This window comes from Aotus nancymaae, unplaced genomic scaffold (assembly GCF_030222135.1).
Source record: "Aotus nancymaae isolate 86718 unplaced genomic scaffold, 86718_ANA_hifiasm-v0.15.2.pri h1tg000002l, whole genome shotgun sequence".
In the NCBI taxonomy this organism is placed as follows: Eukaryota; Metazoa; Chordata; class Mammalia; order Primates; family Aotidae; genus Aotus; species Aotus nancymaae.
Genome location: NW_026988413.1, coordinates 65,475,313 through 65,489,209, shown reverse-complemented (window position 1 = coordinate 65,489,209; position 13,897 = coordinate 65,475,313).

The following is a 13,897-nucleotide window of genomic DNA, read 5'->3' as shown; positions in this document are numbered from 1 at the left end:
TCAGCCTGTGTGCTGCTGGACTGCTCTAACCCTGAGGGGCTTCCCGGAGGACAGCAGAACCGCACAGCCTCAGGAGCTGCCTGCGACTGTTGCATTTCCCCGCATGGCTTAGTCTCAGTGTGTGTGTGTGTGTGTGTGTGTGTGTGTGTGTGTGTGTGTGTGTGTGCATGTGTGTGTGTCTGCTTGCATGTCTCCGTGTGTGTTCACGTGTGTGTGCGTGTGCTTGCACTGCTTGTGGCCGGGGCTCACGTCACAATGACTGCCACCGTGGCCTGCGGCACCGTCTCAGCGGCTTGGCAATGCAGGGACCCTCAGCGGTAGTGCCTTCTCCATCAGCAGCGCTGAGAAACAGGGGTCCCTGGACTTGGAGACCAAGGCAGGGCCCCTTGGTGGGTGGCCCATGTCGAAGGGGGGCAGTGAGCTCACGGAGCAGGGGAATGTTCGGCTGACCCCCTCCTCGAGGGTCTCAGGCCCATGTTTCTGGGGTCCACCGACCCCCGCCACACCTCATCAGACTGAACCTCCAGCCCGATGGGACCCGACCACGGCCCATGCCTTCGAAGCCATCCGGGATGCCATGAGGAGGGCAGTCCCCAGTGAATACCTGACGATCTGAAACGCCCTCGTCCTCGAGCCGGTCCGATCAGGAAAGCCGGCTCAAAGAGGTACGGAGGTCAGAACTGCCGGGCTCCTGCGCTGCTTGTGCCAGGCAGCCGCCTTCTCCGGAACCGCCCCGGGCTCTGCCTCCAGCCTTGTCCTGTGCGGCTGTGGTGGGAGACCGCTGACACTGCGGCCGGCCGCCCAGCCAGGCACGTCAATGCGCATGCGCAAGCGGGGCCTCAGAAGCACGAGCTCTGAGCCGGGTCTCGCGTCACAGTGACGGCCGCCGTTTCCAGTGGAACCGTCTCAGCAGCTTGGCAAGGCAGGGACCCGCTGCGGCATTGCCTGGGCGTTGGGCGGCGGCACCCCGCTCACCGCGATCGTCGCCATGGTCCCGTGATTTCCGGAGTCCGACTTGGCGGAACCAGGCTGAGAAAAGGTCCAGCGGACCTTCACGGATGCCCAGGGCAATGGATCCCCAAGGATCCCCTAGATCATTCAGGCCTGCCCAGACGATCTTGGGTTGCGTCTCCTTGAAGGCTGTCCCCGCTGGGAATTAAAGGTAAGGTCAGCCTGTGTGCTGCGGGGCTGCTCTAACCCCGAGGGGCTTCCCGGAAGCGAACAGAACCGCACAGCCTCAGGAGCTGCCTGCGACTGTTGGATTTCCCCGCATGGCTTAGTCTCAGTGTGTGTGTGTGTGTGTGTGTGTGTGCATGTGTGTGTGTCTGCTTGTATGTCTCCGTGTGTGTTCACGTGTGTGTGCGTGTGTTTGCACTGCTTGTGGCCGGGGCTTGCGTCACAGTGACTGCCACCGTGGCCTGCGGCACCGTCTCAGCGGCTTGGCAATGCAGGGACCCTCAGCGGTAGTGCCTTCTCCATCTGCGGCGCTGAGAAACAGGGGTCCCTGGACTTGGAGACCAAGGCAGGGCCCCTTGGTGGGTGGCCCATGTCGAAGGGGGGCAGTGAGCTCACGGAGCAGGGGAATGTTCGGCTTACACCCTCCTCGAGGGTCTCAGGCCCATGATTCTGGGGTCCACCGACCCCCGCCACACCTCATCAGACTGAACCTCCAGCCCGATGGGACCCGACCACAGCCCACGCCTTCCAAGCCATTCGGGATGCCATGGGGAGGGCAGTCCCCAGTGAACACCTGACGATCTGAAACGCCCTCGTCCTCGAGCCGGTCCGATCAGGAAAGCCGGCTCAAAGAGGTACGGAGGTCAGAACTGCCGGGCTCCTGCGCTGCTTGTGCCAGGCAGCCTCCTTCCCCGGAACCGCCCCGGGCACCGCCTCCAGCCTTGTCCTGTGCGGCTGCAGTTGGAGAGCGCTGACGCTGTGGCCAGCCGCCTGGCTGGGCACGCCAATGTGCATGCGCAAGCTGAGCCTCAGACACGCAAGCGCTGAGCTGGGGCTCGCGTCACAGTGACGGCCGCCGTGTCCAGGAGAACCGTCTCAGCGGCTTGGCAAGGCAGGGGCCCGCTGCGGCATTGCCTGGGCGTTGGGCGGCGGCACCCCACTCACCGCGATCGTCGCCACGATCCCGCGATTTCCGGAGTTCGACTTGGCAGGACCAGGCTGAGATAAGGTCCAGCAGACCTTCACGGATGCCCAGGGTGATGGATCCTCAAGGATCCCCTAGATGATTCAGGCCTGCCCAGACGATCTTGGGGTGCATCTCCTTGAAGGCTGTCCCTGCTGGGAATTAAAGGTAAGGTCAGCCTGTGTGCTGCGGGGCTGCTCTAACCCCGAGGGGCTTCCCGGAAGCGAACAGAACCGCACAGCCTCAGGAGCTGCCTGCGACTGTTGGATTTCCCCACGTGGCTTAGTCTCCGTGTGTGTGTGTGTGTGTGCGCGCGCACGCGCACGCGCTTGTGTGTGTGTCTGCTTGCATGTCTCCGTGTGTGTTCACATGTGTGTGCGTGTGTTTGCACTGCTTGTGGCCGGGGCTCACGTGACAGTGACTGCCACCGTGGCCTGCGGCACCGTCTCAGTGGCTTGGCAAAGCAGGGGCCCTCAGGGGTAGTGCCTTCTCCATCAGCAGCGCTGAGAAACAGGGATCCCTGGACTTGGAGACCAAGGCAGGGCCCCTTGATGGGTGGCCCATGTCGAAGGGGGACGATGAGCTCATGGAGCAGGGGAATGTTCTGCTGACCCCCCTCCTCGAGGGTCTCAGGCCCATGTTTCTTGGGTGCACCGACCCCCGCCACACCTCATCAGACTGAACCTCCAGCCCGATGTTATCCGACCATGGCCCATGCCTTCCAAGCCATCCTGGATGCCATGGGGAGGGCAGTCCCCAGTGAAGACCTGACGATCTGAAACGCCTTCGTCCTAGAGCCGGTCCGATCAGGAAAGCCGGCTCAAAGAGGTACGGAGGTCAGAACTACCGGGCTCTTGCGCTGCTTGTGGCAGTCAGCCTCCTTCCCCGGGACCTTCCCGGGTCCCGCCTCAAGCCTTGTCCTGTGCCGCTGTGGCGGTAGAGCGCTGATACTGTGGTCAGCCGGCCCGGCCTGCCAATGAGCATGCGCAATCGGGTCCTCAGAAACGCCAGCGCTGAGCGTTGGCTCGTGTCACCGTGATGGCCTCCGTGTCCTGACAAACCGTCTCAGCAGTTTGGCAAAGCAGTGTCCAAATGTGGCAGTACCTTGGCTTTGGGCGACGGCCGCCCCCTCACGGCGATCCTCTCCACGGTCCCGCGAAATGTGTGTGATTCATGCTGTTAATTACTACTTTTTTTGGTGAGAATATAATGGCTTAGAGAAATAAAATTAATTATCTGAGATGATACAACTAGAAACTTTTAAATCCAGAATTCTCTCTCATGTGTATGTCTAGGTTACAGCAGCATTAATCAATTTTTATGATTCATTTTTTATGTGTGTGTATTTCGTTTCTAATTTTTCTAGTATGACAAACTCAATTTTCATTAAATCACTTTGGTTATTTTTATTTATAATGTCAAAAGCTGATCAAAATCTTTTTGTAGTATCTTTAAAATTTATATATCTCTGCTTTGCATTAAAGCGACAGAGCCTGGTCATTAACGTTGCTGTGTAAAGCAGGTGGTTTCTAGGTATAATGACACAATATTTAGTGGCGGGATCAATGCAAACTTAAATACATGCCTCACTTAACTAAACCAATGACTACTTGACTCTAGCTAATCCATGACATGTTCAATTTAATTTACTGCTCCCATATGTTCTGTTTTTTTTTTCTTTAAAAAGGTTTCTATTCTGAATTTTATGTAAAATCCCCTACTTTAAATATTTTCAATTCATTTAATACCATTTGATAACATTATGCTGACCAAAAAGAATGTCCACTGTCCCAATTCAAGCCAGTTTTAACCTTTTGTATGGATAATAACTGAGGTTTTAATTCAATTGTTTTTCTACTTATATTTTCCCTATTATTGTGAAAATTTTCACAGTTATTCAGTTAACCATAATATTTAAATATTAACTTTTATGACACGCTAAATATTTGTGTCCCCTCAATATTCATATGATGAAATCCTAACACCACAATATTGAGAGGTAGAAAGTTTCCCAGGAAATTAGGTCATGAGGGTGCAGCCCTCATGAATGGTCTTGGTGCCCTTACACAAGGAACCCTTGACCAGTATCTCCCTATTACCCCATCCCTTCTGTCCCTGGTAATCACCCTTCTACTCTTTGTTACTATGAGTTCAACTCACTTAGATTTGCATATATGTGAGATCATGTGATATTTATCTTTCTGTGTCTAGCCTATCTCACCTAACAGAATATTTATAGTTTTATACATTTTACAAATGTCAAAATGTCTTTCTTTTTTAAGGCTAAATAATATTCTATTGTAAGTATATACCACAGTTTCTTTATTCATCTACCAATGGAAATTTAGAGTCTTTCCATATCTTGGCTATTGTAAATTAAACTGCAATAAAACATGGGATAAGAGTGCAAGTGACTTTACAACATACTGATTTTGTTTTCTTTGGCTATGTAGCCATAAGTGGAATGGGTGGATCACACGCTAGTTCTACTTTCAAATTTTTGAGGACCCGCCATACTGTTTTTCATGACTGTATTAATTTATATTTCTTCCAACTGTGGACAAGGTTTCTCATTTCTCCACATCCTTACCATCACTTGTTATCTTTTCTTTTCCTGATAATAGCCATTCTAACATGTGTAAGGTGACATCGCACTGTGCTTTTCATCTAATTTCCTGGATGGTAACTGAGTTGAGAACTTTTTCATATACCTGTTGGCCGTTTGGTATGTCTCCTTTTGAGAATTGTCTACTCATGTATTTTACTAATTTTTAATATATAGTGTAAAACAGTGTGAATATTATTAATAATATTTTGCTCTATTATTGAAATTTGTTATGAGAATGTATCTTTTTATTTATTTATTTGAGGCAAGGTCTTACTTTCCTCAGCCAGGCTGGAGTTCAGTGGCACATTTAAAGCTCACTGTAGCTTTGATTTCCTGGGCTCAAGTGATCCTCCCACCTCAAAGCCTTCTGAGTAGCTGGGACTACAGGTGCTTGCCACCACTCCTCACTAACGTTTGTATTGTTTGTTTGTAGAGATGGGGCTTTGCTATGTTGCCCAGAGTTGTCTCAAACTCCTGGGCTCAGACAGTCCACTAGCCTCGGCCTCCCAAAGTGTTGTGATTGCAGGCATGAGCCATCATTCTGAGCTTAAGAGAGCATATCTTAAGTGTTCTCACCACATCAAAATAAGAAATATATTTAAAAATAATAATAAAGGAGTAACAAAGAATATGATACTATCTGAGGTGGTGGATGTTAACTAATTTGGTTATAGTGATTATTTTACTATATATGAATATGCATATATACATACATATATATATTTCATCAAATTGTGAACCTTAAATATGTACAATCATCAATTGTCAGATATTCCTAAATTGAAAAAGTAAATACAACAAATAATAAATAAATAAGACCCCAGAGAGCGCTGTTGCCATCTTTCTCCCATGAAAGTTTACAAGAAGCTTGTAGTCTATAACTCAAGAAAACTGACTTCACTAAAATTTAACCATGCTAACACCAGCATCTCTGACACCCAGCCTCCAGAATTATGAGAAATACATTTGTTTATAAGCCACCCAGTCTACAGTACTTTGTTATAGTAGTCAGAAGTTCCTAAGACACCTTTATAAATAGGGCATTTATAAATGCAAATTAAAACCAATCTCTCCTTATCATTTTCTCTCTAGAAAGTCCTCTAGAAAAGTAAGGGCATTTATTTCACTTTCTTCTATTTTGTAACTTTAAACTCTTAAGTTACCTGGGACCATAGTCTAAGATTTAGTTAACCTAATATGTATTACACATTTTTTTTTTTTTTTTTTTTTTTTTTTTTTTAGCAGACAGCAACTTATTAGACAGAGAGAGAGAGGAAGAGAAAAGGAGCAAGAGAGCTCCCACGCTGCCATGAGAGGGGATCCAAGGGAGGAATCCCATATTATACATTTTAATCTAAAGTTTGTCTTAATAAATGCTTAACAATTTGTCATTAGAAAACATCATTTCATTTATTTAGTCCTTACATTTTTCTTAAGCATTTTAATGTATATCATAATGTAATCATAAATGTAAAGTTTTCATATACTTTAAAGGTGAAGATTCGTCATCTGTAAACAACCTTTTTTCTGCCAGAAAAAAAGACTAATTTTTCTTAATGCTGCATTAAAATAAAATTAGAGAAAGCAAAATAGTTTATTTACAGGATTTCTTGCTTATTTCAAAGCAATTATGTAACTTTATTTCTTGAAGCTATATTTCAGTAGAAGTTTCATTCTTCTCTGTAAGTGAACTTGAATCATCATTTAGTAGAAAACATAGAATGATTTTTTTCCCACAGCCAACCCTCCAATGACCAATTTCTTCTATCTTTTTCTCAAAAGATATCTGCATCAGTATTTGAACCAAGATGTTTCTGTGCACTTCATGAAGTAATAATCTTTCTTGAAGTCTTTTTCCTCCTTGTTAAAAAAAATCACATCTTCTCCCTCCTAGATAGAAAGCACTTTCTTGTGATTTCTAACTAGTAACATTATTTTGAGGAAAAAATGTGCATAGTACTTCCATCTTGACTATTATTGCGAATTTTTAAATAGTCTTTCGACTTAACATATTATCTACATTAATTTTGTGTATTTTAATTCCCTTGCATTGTTCATTTTCTGAATTTCTGACTTTATTATCCTTCATGCATTTTTAATGTCTCATCTAATTTACAACTCTTTGCTTTCTTATTTCATAATATATGTTTCTGATGTCATTGTGCCTGTCTGTGTTTCGTCCAGCTCATTTCACTGTCCTGCTAAAATCTGACAGCATTTTCTTCCAGCATAACACTCGATATTCATGTTTCAAATTGTTGTTCTGTTGTCTTCTGGAAAGTGTACTTCTTTACAATGATGTTGAAAGACTCATGCTGTTGGTGACAAGTGGTGAAATTAAACACAAAAGTAGGTATCTACATAATTATACTCCATAATACTTTGTGAAATGACTGATTTTAATAGAAATTTTACTATTGCTTTGCTATGTGAAAGATTTTTCTGACTTTAAGGCAATTGTTATTTGACATCTGAATATTCTGTTGTGGCATACCTTTTTAAAAGTGAGATTTATGCCACTCAAGTTTATAGTGAATATACTTTAATTTAAATAACTGTAATTAAATAGCATACTAGGTGGATGTTTTTTCATTTTCCATATTCATTCAATTAGGAAAGATCCTTATTTGCTTTGTCTGCAAAGGACCGTGTTTTCTTTGCCTAAGTAAAACATCTATGTAATTTGAATCAGTGTTCTTATCACTCTAAGCAAAATTGAATTAAATTTGAGTCCTTTAGCCTTAAACACAACTCCACTCTTCAGTTTATTAAGGGTCAGAATTTGCACCATTAGGTAGTGCTATGGTTTGAATGTATTCCTGAAAGTTAATGTGTTAGAAACTTAATCCCCAATGAAACACTGTTGAGAGGTGGGATATTTAAGAGGTGATTAAGTCATGAGGGCTCTGCCCCTGTGAATGGATGAAAGCCCTTATTGTAGGAGTAAGTTTTTTATCACAAGAGCAGATTTGTTACAGAAGCAAATTTAGTTCTCTCTTGCTAACTTGCTGTTGCCCTCACTTGGTCTTTTACCTTGCACTAAGAGATGATGCAACGTGAAGGCCCTAACCAGACGCCAGCATCATGCTCTTGGACTTCCCAGACTCCAGACTGTGAACCAAATAAATGTATGTTTATTACAAATTATGCAGTCAGCGGTAACTATAGCAGCAAAAATGGACTAAGACAGGTGGTTTTACATTTTGTTCCCCAATGTGTGATATGCAAATAAGAATTTGCTGAAGGTTATAAAACTATCCAATCTTGGGTCTAATTTCAGAAAACCTCAAAATACTACAGACCAACACAGGTAGATAAATGGACAGATAGATAGTAATACAGATACATATCTTCAAAAATAGTGCTTAGCTTTAAAATATTTTGAATTTTGAATTTTCAGGAGTCAACTCATATCTCTGGTTTTAATGAGGTAGCAAAATAGAATAAGCTAAGTATATATCTCTCAAACATAAAAAGATACACTGCACAAAGTTTCTGTTGACTGATAATTGGAAAAACAGTAAGGACTTCATTTGCTTAGTTCAATTGTGATCAATAAATATTTGCTTCTTGCTTATTATGTTCCTTGTACTGTGCGACACTCATCCCTATTGCTAGATTAGTATCTGAAGATGTAGATGAGACAAAAATACAAATATCCTGCTATAATATGGATGAGAAATGCTATCATTGCAAAACAGAATCTCTGTAATGGACATTTAGCACACACTTAGTGGTCAAAGGAAGCTTTGGGCAATATACTCTTTAATTGACATTATTCACTACTGTTGCATTTCTTGAAAATACCAACGTGGCATCCAATTCAGTTAATGTATTTAGTATAAGCAGATCAGAAACTTACTGATAAATGTCATCCAGTCTGCTAGTTCTTAACCAGGATATCTACACTATATCCATAAATAAGAGTACAGAATTTGGAAAAAAGTTCACCTTGAATCCAGTTTAAAAACTGGATCTTCTATTTTACTTTCTTAATGCTTTTATCTGCAAAGTAATGATAAAACTATAATCAGTCTCATAGATTCTTTTTTAAGGCTTCTATGCAGTAATCTATAGAAGTATTAGTATTACTATATTTGTATTTTACTAATATAGTAATACTAATTAGTAAAATATTAGTATTTTACTAATCTAAGTAAAATACTGCATGTCTAGTATACAGGTAAAAGAGTGGCAATTATTAGTGTTCCTATATCTAATATTTCCATTATATTTTCTTAATTAAAAATGAACTGTCAATAATTCATAGAAGATGGTGGAATAGAAAGCATCTAAAATCTGTGTCCCTACCTAAACAATAATTGTACAGGCAGAATCAGTCTGGTGTAACTTATTTTGGAACTCTGGAGTTCATAGAGACTTGCAGGTTCCTAGAAAGGAATATGTGATAAATTGAAGTTAATTTCAGTCAGCATCACCTTTTAGCATAGTAGCTGCCATCCATCCCCCACCCTTTTGCCCCAGGATCAGCTGTGAACATGTTTTTGGAGAAGGTTACACAAATCTGGCCAGAGTCAGGGTGGGGGAAAAAAGACCCTGTCTTCCAAGTACCAGAGGTCTGTGCTCTATTTTACACAGATCTCACAGAGGTCTAGACAAAAAGGGGCATTTGTTGTATTGCATCTCCCTGCATTGTTGCAAGTTTCACCCACTCCATCTGAAACAGTTTTCATGGTATTTAAAGGGCCTATATGTTTGTTGGTTTGTTTCCATCTCTATTTTCTCCCATACCCCTTTTGAAAACCAAACCTTGAACACCAGAACCTTTAAAAGCAACTGCATACAATGGGGAAATTAGAAAGTCACTGAACATGCCTATGGGAAGGCAAAGGCTAAGAAAGACCTGAAAATACCTTAAGTGTATACCTCAGTCTGATCTTTGGCACAGAGACAACATGCAACAATTTAAAAAACAACAATAACAACAAGCAAAACCCCAGCAAACCCTATGGAAGGCAGGAGAATATAAAATATATTCACTACGTTATTAGATTCAAATATCCAGATTTCAACTACTATGAAAAAAATCACAAGGTGCACAAATAAATGAAAATATATGGTTTATGCAAATGAAATAAATAAAATGAATTATCCATTAAAAAGACTTAATTATAAGTGTTTTGTCAAATAAATTAAAACAACTTTCTTAAAAATGCTCAAAGAGGAAAAGGAAGACTATGGGGTACATCAAGAAAGTGATGTAAGAATAAAGTGAAAATATCAACATACAGATAGAAAATCTAAAAACAAACCAAACGGAAATTCTGGAGCTAAAAAGTACAAAAATATAAATGAAAAATTCACTAGAGAGATCCAAAGTCAGATTTGAGCAGGCAGAAGAATCAGTGAACTTGGAAATAGGACAGTAGGAACAACAGAGCTTGAACAATAGAAACAAACAAAATGTTGAAGAAAAGTGATCAGAACCTAAGGGACCTGTGGAACACCATCAAGACAATGCATTGTGAGAGCCCCAGAAAAAGAAGAGAAAGAGAAAGGGACCTACAAACTATCCAAAGATATTATAATTGAAAACTTCCCAAATTTGATGAAAGTCATGAATATAAACATCCAAGAAGCTCAATGACTCCAATTAGATGAACTCATAGAGACACACTGGAATGCATAATCAAACTGTCAAAAGTAAAAGACAAAGAGAATCCTAACAGCAGCAAGAGAAAAAGACTTAACAGGTACAAGGGATCTTTAACATAAGAAGATTTTACATCAATATCTTTAGAAGCTAAGAGGGAGTGAGCTGATATATTAAATGTTCTAAAAGAAAAAACAACAAGAATCTAACAAGCAAAAATCCTATATTTAGAAAACCTGTCCTTTAAAAGTAAAGGAGAAATAAAGACATTTCTAAATAGACAAAAGCTGATAGAGTTCACTTTCAATAGACTTATCTGTGAGAAATGGCAAAGGGAATCTTACAGGTTGAAATGAAAGGATGTTAGAAAGTAATTCAAAGCCTTATGAAGAAATAAGGATCCCAGCAAAGGCAAATACATGGGCAATTGTAAAAACTAGTGTTACTATAACAGTGGTGTATAAATACACCTTTGGTTTTCTGCATAATTTAAAAGACTTGCATTTATTTCAAAAAAATTAGTCTAAAACTTAGTATTATTGAAACTTTGGTTAGTAATTCCATATTTTAATATATATCTAGTTTAAGAGGTTAAAGCATTATGAAATTATAAGTTTACATTCTTGAAAATTAAATATAAAAATATAATTTTTAATTTAAGTTACACTGGTATAAATTCAAATTGAAGTGTTAAAACTTTATGATATTTTACATAATTTCCCTGGTAAATTACATAAATAAAATAGCTAAGAAATATGCACAAAAGGAAATAAAAAAGGGATTTAACATTTTACCACAAAAAAAATAGCTAAATTCAGAAGACAGTAATGCAAGAAACAAGAAACTAAACAACTGTAAATATGTATAACACTAACAGCAATGTGGCAAAAGTCCATTCTAATCAGTGAACTTTAAATGTAAATTGATTAAACTCTCCAGATAAAAGGCAGACATTAGCAGAACAAATTTAAAAAAAATAATAATCCAACTACACTGTGTACAAGAGATTTACTTTAGATCCAAAGATACATAAAGGTTGAAAGTTAAAAAATATAAAATAATATTTTATGTAAAAAGTAACTGAGAGATAATAGATACATTAATATCAGACAAAATAGACTAAATCAAAAAAGCTTCAAAAGACAAAGGATGTTATATATCAATAAAAGTTTTCATGTAGCAAGAAAATATAACAATTTAAAAACATTTATAGGCTGGGTGTGGTGACTCATGCCTATAATCCCAGCACATTGGAAGGCTGAGGCATGTAGACCATCTTATTTCCATTTCTCTAGATCACTGCTGTCTAATAGAAAATTCTACCATGATGGAAGCATTATCAGTCAGTATTTTCTAATACAGTATCTGCTAGCCACATATGGTGATTCAGCACTTGAAATGTAGTTACTGCAACTGCTGAACTAAGTTTTTCATAATATTTAATCCTAATTAATTTAAATATTCCCCCGTTTCTAATGGCTATTGCATGAGATAGTGCAACTCTGGATATTTACCTCTATAATTATTTTTTAAAGTATTTAATTTTTCAACACTCTTGTTCCTCTTCTCCTCCAAAAATAAAGACACAGGTTTTATCAGAAAAAAAGATAGCACTTCAATCTGCATTGAGGAGCTTGAGAGAGAAATTGATGAGGCCTAAGCAACATCACAGACAAATGGCACCAGGTGCTGTCTTCTGACTCTTCCCCCACGCCATGCTCAGTCTACACTTTTCTCTAAGGCACCTCTCAGCCCATGACTAATCATAGTGGTTATACTGAGACAGGTCTATTTCTGTAAGATGCAGGACTCCTCTAAATGGTAACTTTGACAATTACTTAGCAGAAAACTTAGATCTGTATTGAGAATCTTCTTATCAAGCCTCCTTTATTTCCTCTTTCCTTTGCAGGAGTCAGATGTGCATCTTGGTGTGGGGATTCACTTTGCTTCTTCCAGCTGCCTCCTCTTTTTCCTTTACAGACATTTTTCCTTATAAACCTCTTGCACATCTGATGTTAACATGGCAAATACTACTCAGAGGACCTGAAATAGCACACAGGTCCTTGATCTTTGTTAATAAAATATATTTAATTTTATTTCAGGGTTAAAAGATAGTCAACAAATCTCTAGAGAGAAACAGATCATGGGCAACATATAATGAGTGACAGTTAAAATAATTAGAAATGTTTTCAAAATATATACAACTCCCTTCTGAGATGAGAAATCTAATTTTCATGGGAATATTTTGCCATTTTCTCCCTACTGAATCACTCTCTCTTTTGCTTATGTCTGCATCTTACATATGATAAAAGCATGATGATAGATTCAAAGAAAAATAATTTCCCATTATGGCTCAGTTGAAAAATGTATATAAATATGTCTGGAGCAGTGATTCTTAACCTGGCTGGTTTTGGTCTGCCAAAGACTATTTGTAAATGGAGACACCATGGCTTGTCACTGTTGGCATGCTGCTATTGGCATCTATCATACAGAGGTTATGGCTGCTATTAAACATCCTATAATGAACAGTGCAGATGCTGGACTACAAAAACAATCACCAAGTCCAAAATGTAAATAATGCCAAAGGTGAGAAATCGTGGTCTAAAGCAAGTTCACAAAACTTATGAGTATTTATGAATGATCTTTTCAAACCATGTCCACATATTTGAAAGCTGTTTCACATAAAATATAGCTACTCCTAGACACACAAGAAATGTAAGATTCCTCTTTAATGACAAAGATTTTTAGTGTTGGAGTAATTTTGTACCACATTTAGTTGGCATATCCCATCACAATTCAATCAAACTTTTTGTTTCTGTAAAATTAATATTTGCTAAGTCAGTAGCTGAGAAATGATTTTTAATAATTAAAGTTATCTTGTATTTAAGTAACATACTCTGTAACTATAATAGTAAGATTATGAGGCTAGACATAACTCATTTTCTGGTAACATTACATTACTAAATAGTGAAAAGGACCACTAAATACCAAGATTGTTGTATTTCCAATTGATTAAATCCTGTTATCTTCCTGTTCAGTGTCAAAATCTGATTCAGTTCGCACATACACACACAATCAGAAATAGAAATGAAAAGTATTATTGGGCCAGGATATGTGAGAAATCTTTGAAACATATCTACTAAAATATATATTGAAACACATATTTAAATATATATAAATATATATGGAGAAAGAGAGAGTGTGTGTATTACAATTGAACAGTAAAGCCAAACCCAAAAGACACTTGGTGGTTTACTGATAAAATAGGTCCAAGAAGAGGCCACTGATAAGTTACAGGGTAATTACTTGTGTTTACAGGTGACTTTTTTTTCCACACAGCAAAATGTGTGTGAATTACTCTTAGCACATCAATATTCTCTTAATACATCAGCAACAGTCTCTGAGTTATTGACTGTGAGAAATATGAAGCAAGATGTACCATCTATTGTTGTAAGATAATCTGTCCCTATTATATCACTGAAACAAGATCATAATATAACCTTTAAAAACATATCTCACAAATCTCACAGATTAT